Below are 5550 nucleotides of genomic sequence, written 5' to 3'. Positions count from 1 at the left end.
ACTGGCAGGTCAAAGGCACATGTCTAGCTTTCTCCAGTCTCTGCTGTTAGGGCTTGCTGAGCCCTAAAACAGGTGGAAAGAGAAATCAATGCCTAAATGTGCTCTGAGAATTGCACCAACTCTCTGCCCAGCCCCAAATGTCGGTTGGCTGCTCTAAATCAACATGATGGAGAGGGCTGGAATGCTACAGGCCTGAAAAAAGAGGAGATGGAGTGGGCTCCACATCCTCCGTCCTCCTTCACTCTCACACTGTTTCAGCACTGCACGGGGCTGTCTCCCACTGCCCCTACCTCTCACAGGATTATGGCCTGCACAAATACAAATAGCTTTCAATAGGCATAATATTCCTATTTGATTGGAAAGCCCTTCTGCTACTTTCTGCTGAAAAAAACGATCCCAGGACTCCTTGTGATGCAACAGCAAAGGGCAAGCTTGGGCCAAAGCCCCAGCACAGCTCACAGCTGGACCCGAGCCAGAGCCCCCAGGAGGGCCACAAGTAGCAATTCCCTGCCCTCTGTCAGGAAAATCAGAAGGTTGCCCCTGTAGGAAAGAATAAATTTACAGGTAGCCCAGGTAAAACCACTCTATGACAGCCCTTCCCTCCATGGATGCTCCTCCATCCTCACCACAGGACCAAATGGCTCTCTCTTGCATCTGGTTTCGAATGAAAATCTCCTTTGAGGTCCCCTCTTAACAAAGCACAGGGAGCACATCTGTGCTCTTTAAAGATTCAACTCCACCAACCCTGAGTGCCAGGGAAATAAATATATGGTATTTCAGAGGCACAGGACATAAATTCTGGCTTGGTTTAGAACCCTGTGGGCAGTAAAGTGCTCTGCCCATTAAAACATAAATTATCATCTGAGTATAGCTGATGAGAGGCTGGGACTAATAGGAAGTGGTACTAAATAAGAATTATAGGAATGCTTTTTCCAGTCTGACTGTGGGAATTTACTCTCCTCCCTAGTGTGCCTCAAGATGGCAGATGAAAATTAAGGCCAGTTTGTATGGGAGTTCAGAAGTAAATTCATCCTTATCAATAAAGTATCTTCTTAATCCCATCAACTGTGATTGCAGAACAGCTGTCATCCCTACACTTCCAAATCTTTATGAAAAGAAGAAATTTAATCTCACAAACATCCTCTGAACTAGGTATCATTAATAGTAGCAGGAGGGTCTACCAGGAAATTGAGCCTGGCACTCATTACCAGAGCTGGGCTTTCAAAAAAAAAAAAAAAAAAAAAAAAATATCACTGAACGTGGTGGCCATGAATTTCCTTTGAAAAAATCTAAACCTATAACACAACTGTGCTGAGTCCTCTTGGAAAACCTGGCCCTGTGGAGCATATGGAAACCCCTGTGCTCTCTCAAAGATTCAGTCCCCACGTCCCCACACAGACCACTCCTTCTCTACACCTGGGAGGGTGAGGATCCTTTTCCCCTCCAGAAAAAGTTCAGGGTCAGGCATCAGCAGCAGCTCTGCAGCACCACATTTCATGATTCTAAAGCACACTGGCTACATACACCAAGAAACCATCGAGTAACACAGCAAAGGCTGCCACCCCATCTCCCTGCTTTGTTTCTTCACAAAGCTGGGAACAGAAAACGAGGTCTCCTGCCTCCCAAGCAGCAGGTTGCTCTGAGGAGTTTTACTATAAAGCTGTTTTTATAGCAAGGGCTATAACATTGACAGGTCCCAAACTTACAGCACAAATGTCATTGCAGTGGGTGGAGAGGACTTCACCACAAACATTTGCTTGAGTTCCTGGCTTTACCTCACTGAGGACAAGGATTATTAAGTTCACCTGGGGGATTTTTCTCAATGGTTATGTAATTTTTCTTGCATCAGGCTGGCAAGCACAGTTTCAGTTGCTATCATACCAGGGAAGGCCTGTTACCCTATTTGTAAAGATGGAGAATTGAGGCAAAAAGCAATAATTTAGTGATGGACTTAGTGCAGCGTTCAAGTCCACAACAGATTTAGGAATTTAATCCAGATCAATTCAACTTTTCCCTATAACTTTAACCCAGACCAATTCTTAACTCCGCTTCTGGGAATTAGGAAAAAGCAAGCATAACACATTTAAAGTGCTTCATGAGATCAAAACTGCCAGCTTATTTGCGTTCTACAGATAAATCAATACATTCAGATGAAGTTTCTGATTGCCAGTAATATTTTCTTTGACTCCTGAATTTACCCTTTTCTCCAGATGCTCATTTCCTGATCGATACGAACTCGCCTCCCTCATTTATGGTCCAACTCTGCTGTTCTTTGCTCTCCCTCCCACAGCAGGGCAAATAGACTCTACTGAGACCCAGCTCCTCGAGAATGGCTGTTTCCCACCTCACATCTATGAAGAGCTGTGAGTGTCACGAAGAAGGATTGCTCAACACTTCCATTTCTGTGGCCCGCAACGCTCGGTTCCAGATCTGTGTCCCTGGGCATTACTGAGAAAACAGCATTCTTGCCACAGATATCTATTTTTTAAATGAAGATTGAAAGCCAAAGTAAATGGAATGTCGGTGTTTAGGAATAGGCAATAGCTGTGGGTTCACAGCACCCACCAGCTGCTCTGATTGACTGGGCAGGAATCCTTTTAACTCCAGGTTTGGCCGCTTGCACTAAGTAACTAAGTTACATAAACTCTGCTGGAGCCACAAGCTAAAGCAGATTACAATGGCTTCTTATTTTTTTCCCCACCAACACAGCGATGTCCTATTGTCCATTACAAATAAAGTGGAAAATCAGTCCTGCATTGAAACAGCAGGCCTCTGAAATGTACAGCACAATTGGACTCTGTTTCCATCCCATCTGAACTAAACAGGAGTGGAATTGTTACACAAGTCCCAAGGTGCCCACTGATGTGAGATGTGGTGCTTATTTATTGGAGAAGACACTTGCATACTCTGCGAAAAAGTTATTTGCTGGCCTCAAATCATCCATGCAGGAACAACTAAAAGGGAGCCTGCAAATATATCAAGAGAGGATTTAGGACTGAATGGACTGAATAGACAGGATGGACTAAGCCCAAAGAACAGGAGTGAAGATAGGTTTAAGAGTCAGGGGTGAAGAAAGCCACATATTTTAGGACTGAAGAGCAATCTTGCCTCCAGTGTTCCCACGGGCACTGCACAAAGTTACTTTCCACTTTCAGGGCAGGCCTTGCATCAGCCAGAAGGATCTCACAGGCCAGATTTGCCCACGGCACTGTGCAGATCCTGCCACCACACCGAGGAACAGGAATGGGACACGGCATTAAATTCCAAAGAGCACAAAGCCTGCCTAGCCCAGATATCATTTCCTTGTCATTAATTTGTCCTCAAAACATCATAAACTTTTATTGTAAAGAATGCATTGGGAATGTAAAGAAATTCTGAAATTCGGCAATATCCAGTGATCGTGCTCAGTGTGTACTCTACATGGGAGAGAAATTGTTGTGTCTGTTTGCTGCTGTGAAGTGGTAACCCATATGTTCCTCACATTAGGAAGACATTTAATGTATGCCCTTGGCAAATAACAGACTATGGAGCATCTGAAATTCTGATTATTTCACCATCACCCAAAGATGAGACATATTTCTATTAAAATTTAAAAAAAAAAAAAAGGGTTTCTTTAAAAACCGCAAAACAAACAAGAAGCAGCTATTTACAGCAAATTAAAAAGATATCTATCAAATCTTACTTATGGTAATATAAAACTATTTCTGAACTTTAATTATTATGACAAACTGGTCTCCTGTGGCTTGTTCATTTCACGCAGCTAAAAAAAATTGTTAACAGTCTTCTAATTATATCAGTTTTCTGTGTTAAAAAAAAATGGCTCACATTTATTATTCTATCTAGAGAAGCTATGGATCATCTTGCTATTCACTTAATGCTTTTAATTTACATATCAGAAATACTAATAAGTATGGTGTTATTAGATCATATTCCGTTTTGCTTCCAACCCAAGAAAATGGCCCATTTTGTTTGGCTGCCACAATTAAATTAATTTATTTTCCTATGGCATGTTTTTTGATAAGGGCCTTTATCAGAAGTTTGACTGTATTAAGCTTAATGGGACATCTCTCATTAAAATAAAATGCAAAAAGAAAATACGTTTCATTAAAATCAAACAATGACTTCGCCCCCACCCAACCCCATTTTGGCTTCATTAACATATTTAATAGAGGAGATAATTGTGCCTTTCACTTGAACGAGAGCCACAATCTGAAGGTCTGGATTTGTTTAAAATTCAACAGATTATTTCAGTTTTCTGTGATAAGTGGCAGTGCTGCGCCTGGAGTTGGCCAAAGCAGAAATCCGACAAAGAAGCCAGATTTGGCACATTCTGGATGTGACAGACATTCATTTTCTGTGGTGCTCAGCTCACAGTACCCAAGAATTTGCCCCTAACTTCCTGGAATATTTACAGTATATCTCAACGATACGAATTAAAAGACATCCTTCAGTCCCCTGTAGCCACTCCTAGAAGACAAAGCAATGTCTGTTTGAAAAGGAACTGACTCACAATCTAGAAAATCAACCTCTAAACATGATGTACTGGGAGACCTAGTTCCTGTCTCCAGCAGAAACAGTGCCTGGTGATCTTTGGAATCATTACTGGTTGGGCCTCCAAAAGGAACAGAAAAATACCAATAACTTTTCAAAAGACAAAATAAAAAAAAATAAAAAAAAAAAAACCAAACCAAAACCAACCTGAGAAAAACTTCAACATTCAGAATAAGATGAGAGGCTTGTTTGAGAGGGAGACCAAGGGTTTGACCTCTTGCCATTTCATCTGATTTCAACCCCTGCTGCCAACCTGTTTCATGCAGGTAGGACGCAGCATTCCCTGACATGCCTGGCTGTTCAAGGGCTCCGTGCCTTTGAAGCTCCCTTACCATTTCCAGTAAGCTGTGATCGCAGACCAACCCCAGGGGTCCAGCAGATACTGACACTTGACAAAGGAAAGAAGAAGAACGCATTCTGGTTCTGGCTCAGTGCTGGATAGGAAAGGAAAAGGAGCTTTTAACAAAGATCTTGGGGCTGATTCTGAGCCAGACAGGGATCCTTTCTCACTGCCAAATGACTGGGAAAGGGTCTTGGGGTAGGTGAAATTTGTGCCTCTCACAGGTAAGCAGAATCTGCTTAAGAATCCTGTAGTACACCCTCCTGGTAGGGAACAGACAGGCTGGGGAAACACAATGTGCAGCGATCCATGTCGTGTGCACTTCCCATCCATCCTGGCCTGAATGGATCCAGAGAGTGATTTTCTCCTAATAACACGATGTCAGTTAGGATCACTCCTTTGTTCTTTTGGCACCAATCCATTTCTTTTGTTGTTCTGGCACCTACTCCATTCCTCTTCTTAAGAAGTTCCTCAAGAATTTTCTGAGGTTGGAACTTTTGTCTAACCAGCTATTTTTCTCTCTCATATCCTCTTTAGACAGATTTCTGCTCACAGTTGAACAGACATTAGCTGCCGAAACAAAGCAGCAGCCCATATGCAAAGTTTGTTTATTTGCACTGTAGTGTCCTGTGCTTCAACTCAAAGCCAAAATGTCCATA

Source organism: Empidonax traillii, unplaced genomic scaffold, assembly GCF_003031625.1.
Source record: "Empidonax traillii isolate 1590-97213 ecotype Southwest subspecies unplaced genomic scaffold, ASM303162v1 scaffold435:size587000, whole genome shotgun sequence".
NCBI classification, from domain to species: domain Eukaryota; kingdom Metazoa; phylum Chordata; class Aves; order Passeriformes; family Tyrannidae; genus Empidonax; species Empidonax traillii.
This window is presented reverse-complemented; position numbering follows the sequence as displayed.